Raw genomic sequence first — 13530 nt, 5'->3', positions numbered from 1 at the left:
TGAGCCCCAGTAAGCTGTTACTTTCTACATGCCTCCTTGAATACCTTTTTTCTTAATGCACCCAGTTGTACAGCCAAGTTGCTCTAATAAAATATATTGCCATGTACACTTTCCCCTAATGGTTTCTGTGCACATTTTCAAGTGCAGATTTCAGCGCGTGTGTGTATGGAGGTTCTGAGCAGGTCTGGAAAATAGCCAGGATAGCAGTTCCGTGTTGCCAAAAAGAGAAAGGGAGGAAGAGAACGTGAAAAGAGTAGGACTTATGTATAAACTGTAGGAGGAAAATAGAGTATGTAATAAGCAGAAATGTGTAGAGATTTATGTTAGACACTATGTTTATCACGATTTATAACTACAGTAACAAAAGTATTAGCTTTGTAAATGGGAAACACAACTGAAATTGTCACAGTCCCCATCTTCTGGAAATATCCTCCCTGCTGTGTTAAGATTTTTGTCTTCCCTTCACAGCTGATGTTAGATTGTTTTTATCCAGTTTTATCTTTTTTTCCCCTAGTAATTGATAATTGTCAGTGTTGCACCTTGTTTTATGTTCTGCTTTATTCTGTATTCTTAGAGATAGTTTTGATGAGGCAAAATCTAGAAATACTTTAAAATGATGACTGGTGTGGGTTTTCCAGCTGTGTGGCTGTGTTCTGGAAGTTTTGTTTCCTAACGTTTCGCCAGCACCTGGGACTGGCATCTTCAGAGTGCAGGAGCACAGACAGGAGCAGTTCTCTCTGTGCCCAGGGTGATGTGACCCTTTTGTGGTTATTTATAGAGATCTGAGGGGGTGGGGGGGTTGGGTTACTGAGTGGCTGCTTGTTTTGGTGTCAGAATCTGTGTGTATCTTCCTGGGGATTAGGCAGGGTTTTTTCTTCTATTGAATTGTTAACGAGGGGCTGCTGGGGGTGATTAGCAAGTTCATTGTGTGAACTGTTCACATGTCCTGGTGGTTGAGCTGAGTTCGTTGACCTTTTGCAGGCTGCATTTTTCAGGATTGGTAGCCAGGTTTTGTTGATTTTTAGACTCTCCTCTTTTTTATTGAAACTGTGCTGGTGTTTGTGAATCTCAATGGCTTCCTGGTATAGCCTGGTATAGTGGCTGTTGGTGTTGTCCAGTATCTCTGTGTTTTCAAATAGGATTTTGTGTCCAGTGTGCTTGAGAGCATGTTCAGCTACTGCAGATTTTTCTGGTTGCTGTAGTCTGCAGTGTCTTTCGTGTTCTTTTATCCTGGTATGGATACTGCGTTTTGTGGTCCTGATGTATACTTGCCCGCAACTGCATGGTATACGGTATACTCCTGCGGCGGTGAGGGGATCCCTTTTGTCTTTTGCTGATTTTAGCACTTTTTGTACTTTTCTGGTGGGTCTGAAGATTGTTTGGAAATTGTGTTTTTCCATCAGTTTTCCCATGCGGTCTGTGACCCCTTTAATATAGGGCAGAAATACTGTGTTGGTAGGTGGCTGTTTTTCTTCTTCAGTCGCATGTTGTTTTCTTGGTTTGATGGCTCTTTTTATTTCATTCTTGGAGTAGCCATTCGCTTGTAGGACCCAATTAAGGTGGTTAAGTTCAGAGTTTAGGAATTGGGTTTCGCAGATCTGATTGGCACGATCCATGAGGGTTTTGATAATGCCTCTTTTCTGACGTGGGTGGTGGTTGGAGTTTTTGTGTAGGTACCGGTCTGTGTGGGTGGGTTTTCTGTAGACTTTGTGTCCTAATTTGAGGTCTGGTTTGCGTATGACCAATGTGTCTAGAAATGGAAGTTGGCCATCCACTTCTTTTTCCATGGTGAATTGTATATTGAGGTGGACGCTGTTTACGTGGTCCAGGAACTTCTCTAGGTCTTCTTCATCCTGATTCCAAATTGCAAAGGTGTCATCCACAAATTGGAACCAGACTGTTGGGGTAACGGGTGTGGTTTCTAAAGCCCATTTTTCAAATTGTTCCATGTAGAAATTTGCTACGACTGGGCTCAGGGGGCTTCCCATGGCAACACTGTCCATCTGTTCATAGTACTCATTATCCCATAGGAAGTAACTGGTTGTTAGGCAGTGCTGAAATAAGGCTGTGATGTCTTCTGGGAAGATCTGTTTGATGAGTGCCAGGATGTCCTTCACTGGTACCTTGGTGAACAGGGAGACCACGTCAAAGCTGACCAGTTTGTCCGTGGGGTTGAGTTTCAGGGTGCTGATTTTGTTGATGAAATGTCCTGAGTCTCTGATGTGGGCTGGAGTCTGTCCAACGTGGGTCTGTAGAAGGGTGGCCAGATGTTTGGATAATTCATATGTCAGGGAGCCAATGGCGCTTACGATGGGTCTGAGTCGGATCGAGTCTTTGGGGATTTTGGGGAGTCCGGATAGTCTGGGTGTAAGGGCTTCTGTCTTGCATATGCGTTGAAATACGTTGGGGTGAAGGGAGGAGCTCCTCGTCAGGGTGTTGGTTTGTTTCATGATTTTGCTGGTCGGATCCCGTTTTAGTTTTCTGTATATGGTGGGGTCTAGTAGTTCTCTAACTTTGTCTTTGTATTCATCTGTTTTCATAATTACCGTGGTGTTGCCCTTGTCAGCCAGCAGGATGATGATGTTGGGGTCCGAATTGAGGGTTTCTATGGCATTTCTCTCTTTCTTCGTTATGTTGCTGGTGGGGGGCTTTGCTCTCCATAGGATCCTTGCTATTTCACCCCTTATTTCCTCTGCTTCCTCTTCAGGACGGTGGCGGACGGCTGATTCTACATTGGCGATGATATCTTCCACAGGAATTCTGGGGGGTGTGATTGCGAAGTTTCCTCCCTTAGCTAGGATGGCGGTTTCTTCTGGCGCGAGTTGGCATTCTGTCAAATTGATGGCAATGTGGGCGGGATCCAGCGCCGGTTTTGGTTGACTGTTTTGGCATTTGTTAAACTTTTGCTTTTGCCTGGTTGTGTGGTCAATGATATCCTTTTCCATTTTCCTGTAGGTTAGGGTGTCAATCTTTTCCCAGTCCTGGCTTCTCATTTTCTGACTGATGCTGATGTGTGTGTCAAATAGTTCTTTGTCTGTGATGGCAAGTTTTCTGCGGGTTGTGTGTATTCTCTCATGTAGGAGGGCTTGTTCAAGTCGGTCATAAATGCGGTTAGCTTGTGGAGATTTGAGTGTCCTTTTTGTTCTGAGAAAAGCTGGGATGGTCCCAGTGTCTCTGCATCGTAGTAGGAAGGTTAAGGAGCATAGTAGGTGTGCTTTTTTGTTCCAGAGTCTTCTTAGTCTCCGTGTCTGTCGGAACGTTTCCTCCCCATAGAGGCGTTCAATGTATTGTCGAAGGCTTTCACGGCCGGCATACAATGACTGGTGTGCGTCTTCCGGGCTGTGTGGCCGTGTTCTGGAAGTTGCTGGTGAAACATTAGGAAACAAAACTTCCAGAACATGGCCACACAGCTCAGAAGACCCACACCAGTCATCATATGCTGGCCGTGAAAGCCTTCGACAATATTTTAAAATGATCTTTAAAAAAAAAAATCCTTATTCCATTTTGTTAGACAATGAGTCCTTAGCAAAATGGCAAATTGCAGAAAAGGAATTTTAAGGTGGTAAAGCTTATGCCCTCCTGATATTTTTCTGTGTGGAGAACAAGGACAGCTTCACCCCCTTATCTGGAAGGAGGGATTAAGAAAGAAAGTCCCAACTTTGCCTCACATAGTGCTTGCATATATAAATCAGGCTAGACTGCCATTTTCATAACAAGATATCTGAAGTGATAGCTGGTTTGCTCTGACTGATTTTAGCCATTCTTCTAACAGTGGCATAGGTAAAATCCCTGGTTGAAATATTAACCCATCCATAAACTCACTAGGTGGCTGTAGGCAAACTATAATTCTCTCAGCCTCTGCCATCTCCATCTCCCCTATGGAGATCATAATTCTGGTCTACCTTGTCAGGTTTTTGTAAAGATTATTGAAAGAAATGTAAAGCATTTTAAATCTTTGAAAAGTTCTATCTAGATTATTACTTCTTTTTTTTTAATGGCACCTGTAACAGAGAGATCCCAAGCCCATCTGATAGCACCTTGACATACATAAAACAAATAAATATGTGGAAGAATTTTCATATAACTATGTAGCAAGAGATGCCAAAACATAGTAGCAGGTAAATGCCAGTTTTATGGAGACTGCCTTAAGTACAAAAGTCTGATTTGAAACCGGACACTTGCATATTGGCTGTTGTCGCTAAATATAAATACTCATCAATGAATACAGAGTCATCTATTTGTAACCCATGTAAGAAGATTTTGTTATATCCCATTTCAATGATGGGAAAATATGTTCTCTAAATTCCTTTGGTCTTGAAATATAACTTGTTTATCCTTCATATTCTTTCCCATCATTCTTACATTGTATTATCATGATAGCATCTCTTTCTTTTTCTCGTGACAGCTGAATTTTGGCATTTTTGGTGAGATTTTTTAAAAACCATATAACCATCGTGAGAAATGTTCTCCTCTTTCAGCTTTCCACCAATTGAGGTGAGAGTGACTCAGTCACAGATGTGGGGATGATGCTGATACAACATGCATCTGATGTTGGCCTTGTGTGTGTTGGTATTCTGGCAGAGAAGGCCAGAAATGCAGGTCTATCTTCTGGTATGAGATAACTTGCACCTCCGTGATAGTTTCAGAGAAGACTATAATGATGGTGGCAAGATGGAATTCATTCTGTTTCCCTTATATGTCCATGATGTATTAAGGATCCTGAAGAAAGTGATTGCTGTGGATTTGCAGAATTCCCACTTTTCCTGCCACTCACAACCTTGACTGGCACCCATCCAAGTGGTGAAATGCCACTCTGCCTTGCCACCTCTCCACATTTTCTAAATACCACCTTTTTTACTCCCAATGTACAATCTATGAGTGGTGTGTACCTTCCTTATTTGAGTGCTTAGACTAGAGAGACATCTTATGTCATGTCCTCATATTACAGGTTCTATGACTCCACCATTCCAGAAGGAGGAATACATTCTTGTAGTTTTACCCATTATGTGACCACCAGGAGAGAGTGTATGATCAGTTTTGTCCCTGTTGGGATGCAACAGGCACTGCACATTCAGCTGTTATAGTATTAGATCTTATATGTTTCAAACCCTGGACTGCCAAGCACTGTGGACAGATGTGGTTGGGAGTGACTGGGTTACTGGTGGGACAGGGTGGGTCAAAGGGGGATTGTCTTGTAGGCTGTTGAGGGGGGATTGGATAAGGAAGGAAGCATGAAGGGTGGGGGTGGAAAGTGGGTATCTGAGAGACCAGGCAGGACCATTTGATGTGCAGATGGAGGTATGGTAGAAATCCAATGGCAGTCAAAACTGAGGGACACTGGGACTGTTGTCTGAAAATAGTTCTGCTTGCTAGCCTTTAACCTCCACCCTCAGGGCCTGGATATCAGATCCTCAGTGGCCCTGGGCTTTGGCTGTTGCTACAGAATGACAGGTCAGTGTATAACAAAGCTGCCCTCATCCAGGATCTTATCCAGGATGAGGGAGCTAACCTGGCATGTCTCACCAAAACTTGGCTGGGCCTGTGTGTGGGGGTGGAGGTGGGGGGTGGGAAATTCCCCTCTCAGAAATGTACCCGGGGAGGGGAGGAAAGGTAGCTGCTGTTATCTGTTAGTCATTACTAGTTTTTAGGTGCTCCACTCCTCAGATAACAGGAGGTGAGGTGCTCTGTCTGCTCAAAGGAACAATTGGGATTACTGCTGGTATACCACCATCCCTGCCTGAGCTACTGGATTCCATTGCTTGGTTGAGTCCTCAAGATTGATGTGCTTGGGGATTTCAATTTGCCACCTGGTGATGTTGAGTGACCCAGTCCCTATTGGGTAGGAAAGGTACCTCAGACCATCTTTTGGGTCACTATAAGGATTACTCAGCTATCTGATGGATAAAGTTGTTTAGATCTGCTCCAGCTTGCACTTTGACTTGGCAGGGGAGGCTGGGCAAGGTCTGGTGGTGTGATCTGGGATGAATTTGAGCCAGCAACTCCTAAGGAAGTGAACTGGTTTCTCTATGCTGTCAGCTCGGCCACCTGTTTACCTGGGTAGTAAAAGCCATGTTGTTGGATCTATGCTGTGGTGTTGGCCTACTTGATGGAGGTGATAGTACCTCCTGTCTTGAAAGGGGTTCTCTCTCCTTAAGAGGCTGTCCTTGGAGCCAATGGTCTTTGACAACTATTGACTAGCCTCCAACCTTCCCTTTTTTGTGGGAGGTTGTTTAGAAAGTGGTAAGTCTGCACCTGATGTGAACCCTGGTGGAAACAAATTATCTAGGCCTATTTCAGTCTGATTTCAAACCAAGATTTAGAAGTGCGACAGCTTTGGCTTTGCTTGATGATCTGTGGTTGAGCGGGACAGAGGTACTGTATCCATCCTTGTGCTTCTTGATCTCTCAGTAGCTTTTGGTATCCTTCTGAACCATTTTATATTAGTTCTCTTCCTTTATCCAGGGCTGGTTTCAGTCAGTGTTGGTTGGGGGAGACAGATCATGCCCTAGACCCCTGCTGTAGGGTGTTCTACTCTTTTCTCCCTCCTTTTCAACTTCTACATGAAACCGCTGGATTAGGTCATCTGCCAGTTTAGGGTTCAGTATCATCAGTATGCTGATAATCCCAATTGTAGCTTTCGAGTGAGGCTGTCAAGGTTCTGTCCCAGTGTCAGCCCTTTAAGGTAGACCAAACAAGGAAACTAAAGTTATGAATGCTAACACTACTTTTATTATAGAGTTACAGTAACAGAATCTTGCAAGTGTGAATGTGCTTCCCCCCTCCCTGTCTTTATCCTAAGCAGAACTAGGGAGGGTCAAGTCTGAGATGTTTTCTCAAATTACATTTCTGCTTTGGGCTCAGATTTCTCTTATCTGACCATTGTCTTGGCTGCAGCTCTTCCTCCTGTACCTCACGGTCAATCTCACAGCTCATTATATCCAGTGGCTGAAGGCTTTGTGGATTTGGATGGGGAGAAATTGTATATAGACAACCTATGAGTCGCATCAGTTTTTTGTTTTTTAATAGTTATCAAAATAGGAGCTATGGGCAAAGGAAGGATAAGACAGGGCAGGGTATTTTGCTAGCTGCCCTTTTTGGTGCTCCCCATTCACCAACTAGACAGCATATTGGCTAAATCAAGGAAGAGAAGGTGAAAATGCTTGCTTAAGTGCACAAAACGTCTGCTTATGTGGGGAAAATTAAATCAGGGGTCTGTGTGGAAAAGGCTTTTGAATTTAGCAAGAGAGAATATTTTGGCAGATAAACGTGGGTTTGATTTATGCTTTGAGATTGTCACGTTATCTTCAAAATTAAGATAATGGAGTCTCACTTGCCCACTTCTGGAATGATGTTTCACCTTGAAAAGAACATATGCTGCCCAGATAAAGATAACAGCATATTTTTCTGGTGCAACTGCTGCTGGCCAACTGCTCGTTTTAACATCTAGTTGGATAGAAAAAGAGATTATTTCCCCTTCATTTTTCCCCTTGGGTATCCACCATCTGTTTCTTCTTGTATTTTTTTAAAACCAGAACTCTTTCTTACTGAGAAAGGAAACATGCCAGCTTTATTCCAGTTTATTTTAAAACTAGTTTTTTAATGTTTAGCATATTGATTCAAACGAAAGTGCACTAACTTAGGATTTCAATACATACAGGAAATATATTCAGTTCCAATAGATAGATAAGGATGTGTTGAAAATTATGAGGTTAGAGTGAACAGAATACCAGACTAGCCTTAGGAACATCTGGATTCACATCCTACTCAGTGATGATGCTCATTGGATCATCTTAATGGACTCATGATCCTCAACCTAACCAGTTTCAGGGTTGCTGGTATATTTGCAACAACTTATGATCAAAGGTAATTTGTCTGCATTTCACTGGAAAATGATCATATATTCAAATTGATTGATTTGATGTATGTGGCCATTTTTCTTGGAGATGTGACTCTGGGAGCTAATGCCACATTTAAAAAAATACCAAAAACAGTATCAACAAAGTATAAAAACCTACAATGGTTGCTAAGAACAATCAACACCCAACAGTAATATATAATGGTGCATCTAACCTCCCAATCCCCGTACCCTGGAACATATCCAGGTGTTCAGTGCTTTACAGAAGGCTGGCAGGGTTGGGACCGATCTAATCGTGGGGGGAATGGTGTTCTAGATAACAGGCATTATGACAGAAAAGGTCAATTTTTGCTCAACAATAAAATTAAAGTCAAAGTGTTCCTAGGTGTTAAAGATATACTTCATCTTTTAATCTCCAAAAAGATAAAATTAAGACCAGCGCAGGCACTTTTCAACATGGGTCAGCATTCTAAGTACACAAATTCAACTTTTAAATAGAGATGATTCACAGCTGTATGCAAGTATAATAGAAAGAGTAGAGCTGAATAGACATACAGAGTATAGGTTGAAAAGCACCTTAATTCAGAATAGATTTAGGAGCCAGTGGAAACAACTACTTTGAAATTGGGTTGCTTCTTGCTTTATACTTCCCAAAAAACTCTGCCCTTTTGAATAAGCCACTGGGTTGCTCTTCCACCAGTAATTTCCTCATTTAATGGAAGTGTCCCAGTGTCTCTGAACTCTATGACTTAGAGACAAACCTGATTCTGCTGATAGTTTCCCTATGAAATGAACTGGATTCCTATCATTCACACATGAAGAATATTGACAAAAGCTTTTTCTGTGATTTAGAATTGTCAGTTTTTCTTCTTCAAACTGTACCTAATTAGATTGACCCAGATTCAAAAGAGCTACAAAAGCACTGGACCCTGGATAGATGTTTTATATCTATCTATCTACCTATAAGGGTTTGGAAGATATTTTGGGGGGGAAATATGTGTGTGTGTGTGTGTGTGTGTGTGTGTGTGACAGAGAGAGAGAGAGAGAGAGAGAGAGAGAGAGAAATGTGAAACTTACAAAAATACTTTCTATTGCCTCTATCCTTTCTATGCTACTATGCTAATTACTATAATTACTATACTTTATTACTATTCACTTACTATTACAATATTTACTGTATACTATACTGTATAACTATATTACCACAAAGTTTCCTCTTTGCTATTACAGTACTACACTCTATAGAATTACTATTACATAGCAATGTTTTCTTCTTACAACTCCTGTTCTGCCTTCTGCCTCAATTCCTCTCTCTCTCTGGGACTTCTGTTTTGTTTTGGTTTTTTTTACCCCCTTCTCTGTTAATGGCCTTAGAGTACTTGCACCTTTCCACACTATACTTTGCTTTGCTGTGCCTCTATACTTCTTTTTCCTCTGGACCATCCACTCTTTCTGAAGGAAAAACACCTTCCTTTGTTCAGCTGCTTTATTCTGATTGGTGGTGGCTGCAGAGCTTCAAAACACTCATCTCCTTCATTTTCCTCCCACACCTGCTTTAAGGTTGCAGCTTTATTAGCAACTCTGTGATGTGGACGCTGGAGAGAAGGCTCAGATAGGAGGGGAAGAAGACAACACAGGTGCCTGAAATTTTCCTAAGCAGCCTTCTCTTTCACAAGAATCTTAGATTATGTCTTGGGAGCTGGGAATCAATGTATAAAACAATCTCCCCTCTTCATATCACCACCACTTCAAATGTGGGTGATAAGAAGCAAAGACAAAATCACTCTCTTCATTTGTAATTAAGATTTCAAGTAAAATATTGTTGCAGATGGGCTTGCAGGTATCACTCTGGAATTAAAATATGGTAGAGGCAGAAGACTGATCTTAATCCATACAAATACACTGTATACATATTTCTAAAGCTCTGTACATGAAGAAAATAATGAGAATCATGTTTGGTTACTGAAATATGATTTTATCAAATATAAGTGTTTGACCATAAGAGTTATTCTTCTTACTATAGAAGTTGAGAGAACTTTTGTAAATTAGATTTTCTTTGATTTGGACAGGTTATTTATTCTTGGATTTTACTCTGCTGAAAATAGAGTGATGAATTAAACAGAATAGATGCATATTGTTTAACTCTACTTTAATGCATATCTAAAACAGTTCATCATTCCCAGTATGAAAAAGAGATTGAAAAGTTGGTAGATCCAAGAGAATAACTGATTTGCCAACGCTGCTTCAATAAGGAAGTTACTGTCTTTTTTGTCTTTGAATAAACTGTGCTAGGTCACAAATAGGAATGCACAAGAGCCTAGCTCATTGGTTTTTAGTATCAGATATACTTGAACTTCTCTGTAAGATGCAATATATAATATAGTTAAAGTTGGACCTGAACCCTGTGCCATTTGATGCCACTTCAGGCATGCAGCAGATTTGTCCAAACTGGGGCATTTGGGACCAAATCTGTGGTTGTACAAGAAGGATCTCTATAAGCAATCTGAAATGAGTTGGAATGCAATGCAGGTGACAGAATATTGCAGCATTTCAGAAAGATAGGTAGTTTATGTGCCATGCTGTAGCCACGCCTCACTAAAATACCAGAATAGGAATAAGAGGGAGACAAGTGAATCAAGGGACTAACAGATTATTCTAATTTCAGGGATATAATGAGCCACCCAGAGTCACCCATTGGGGGGAGATGGGTGGCATACAAATTTAATAATAAATAAATAAATATAATAATGGCAGTACTTTAGAAAACTTCTTTGTTCACTAATTTCCTTTTGTAATATGGGGGTATATTGAAAACAACCCTAATTATTCAGTGTAATGCATTGGCTTCTTCAGAATGGCCATAAATATATATTTGGACAATTTAGGACAATTTTTTTATTCTCTAACCTTCATCTCCACCACTCATGTAGATAATGGTAGGGCATATTTCAGAACATGAATAATTTTGCCAATATGTTGGCTTTGGGTTAATGATTACTTAAAAAAACAGATCCCTTCTTTCTGAGTTAACCACAGGTAGGTAGGTAGGTAGGTAGGTAGGTAGATAGATAGATAGATAGATAGATAGATAGATAGATAGATAGATAGATAGATAGATGTTTATTAAGGGGTCACAGACCAAAATACAAGGGAGAAATTATTAATTGTTGCAAATTATTATAAACTATGACTTATAATAATAAATCATATATGAGCAGAAGAATTTAATATCTGGCATAAGCCCAACCATATTCTACTCAGCAATAAACTGACACCTAATCTTACAAGTAAAATAGCAGAATTTAGTAACTTGGAGTTTGGTCATCCAGAATGTATTTGACATACAGTTCATCAGGATACCCAGGAATAGTCCTTCTTATAAGTATAAAAGATGCGATTAAACACAATATGCTCTGGTATTTTAGTGGCCATCTGGGATACAAGAGCAGATTCTGTCACTGTAAGGGGTGTTTCTGTCTTCCAGTACTGATGAAGAAATATTGGATGGGAATACTCTATGGTATTTTGACACAGTGATCTGCTGAAGCTATTTTGTTAGTGCTGTCTTAAAACTAGAATCATGGTGGTCTACTAAATACCTGTGGAAAGATGTTGAATTCAGATTATGGGCATCTGCTTTATCATACCTGTGCTTGATCATAGCCTAGATCCCTCAACTAGAGTGAGGAAAGCTGTACTGAAGCATGTTCTCTTTGATCTCATCCTTTATAAGACATTATAACATTTTGATTTAAAAGAGAGTTGTGTAATTCAGAGTATCCAAGCAGCAACTGTAAGATGAATTCTCTCTGGTTTTTCCATCCAAAAAACTTAAACAGAGCGGTGGGAAGGTTTGGCAGAAACTTCATCTACCAAGAATATCTTTTGCATTCACAACATGCTGACAAATGATAGAAAACTATGATTAACTGATGCATGAATATAAATTGAATAATGCTTCTACTGCAGGACACCGACAAAGTGAATTGGAAAGCAAGATGACAATCATAGATTATATTTGGTGTTTTCACCCAGAAGGCTTTCTTGTTCCAAGAGCAATAGGCTTCAAAAATTCAAAAGACAGAATAAGGAACTCTGGGCTTATAATAAATCAATAAAATGTTTCTTTTACTTTTAAATGCCTTTCACTTTTAAAAGACTTTTGTCATTGCCCCTTTGTAAATTTATCACAACTTTGTATAATTTTACTAATTCATATGATCAAGTCCAAGGATGGAGAATGTGTTTGCTTACAAAATTTCCAACAAATCAGATTATAAAGGACTTACAATAAGACATTTTAAAGCAGATTCTACATTGTTTCCTGATAAAGCTAAAGTGAATGATTCAAACTGTCCTCTTCCTTTTAAAAGTTAAGCAAAAGATTTTCAGCAAGATTTCTTTCATCTTTCCCATTCATCTCTTCTCTTTGTACTTTTAGCTTGCCTTTGTAAAACTTTTTATATTATTGTCTTCTTTCTTAGTTTTATATTCATCTTTCCTCCAAGAGGTTAAGGCTGTTTATGTGGGCTCTTCCTTTGTTTTATCCTCACAACAACTACCCTGTGAAGTAGAATGTGCTAAGAGAGAGTGACTGGCCCTAAATCACCCAGTGAGCTTCAGTAGCTGAAGGTAGATTTGACCTTGGATCTTCCCAGGCCTACTTGATCCACTGCCTGAAACATTTATTCAGTAGCATCCACTCTCTCAATACACTTCCCTATGAAGATTAGACTAGAGAAAATGGTTGAGCTAAAGCCACTCTCTAAGCTTCTCAACTGTATGGGGCCAAAATCTAGATCAATACAGACTCTAGGAGTCTGCATGGCATAGGAGTTACGGTACTGGATTAAGAAAGATTCAAGTCCAGATTCAAGTCCTATATCAGCCATGGAATCAGTCGATATTTCTCAGCTCAATCTACTTCTCCTGTTATGGAGAAAAATGGGAAGACTTAATGCATGGGGCTTCAGATCTGGACATTTAGGAGCTAAATATCCAAAGCTTTTGCCTCAGTGGAAGAATCTGTCACTTTTGCAATTTTACACATAGCACCATTTTTAAAATGCTTTCTATTTTATGTATGCAGAAATGTTAAATGTTGGTTAAGATTTTATCTAAAAAAAAGAAACAAACAAACAAAATAGTCACTCATCTCTACTCATAGTTCTTATCTAACACTTCCTTAAAGTCTATACCACACTTTTCTGACTTCTCCACTATAAAAAGTGCCTTTCCAACATACAACAATCATCTGTCTTGGATACAGATACATATTTCCATCCCTATTAAAAGACATGCCCATACATTTCAGCTAAACCCAGAATATGTGTTTGGAACATCATTCCCCCTGAGATTAGACTGGCCCTGTCCCTGCTGGCCTTCTATAAGGTCTTGAAAACCTGGCTTTGTGCTTGAGCCTGGGGCCCTGGGTGTGGGTTAGAGCCCATCTCCTAGTTATATGGTTGATGGATTAGATCATGCCCTGATGCTGTATGTTTTTTATTTTTGGTTTGTTTTATATTATGCATTTTGTGCTTTTATGTGTTTTATTGCAAGCCACCTAGAGTCACATAAAAGTGAGATGGGTGGCTATATAAATTGAGTAAATAAATGAATAAATCAGCCTCTTAGTACAAATAGTGCAATAGGTTTGCTGATGTTTCTCCTGCATC

The sequence above is a fragment of the Python bivittatus genome, unplaced genomic scaffold (assembly GCF_059951505.1).
Source record: "Python bivittatus isolate LINGU-HERP-01145 unplaced genomic scaffold, Pbiv_v1 ctg000840_np1212, whole genome shotgun sequence".
Classification (NCBI taxonomy): domain Eukaryota; kingdom Metazoa; phylum Chordata; class Lepidosauria; order Squamata; family Pythonidae; genus Python; species Python bivittatus.
Note: the sequence above shows the minus strand (reverse complement) of the source record.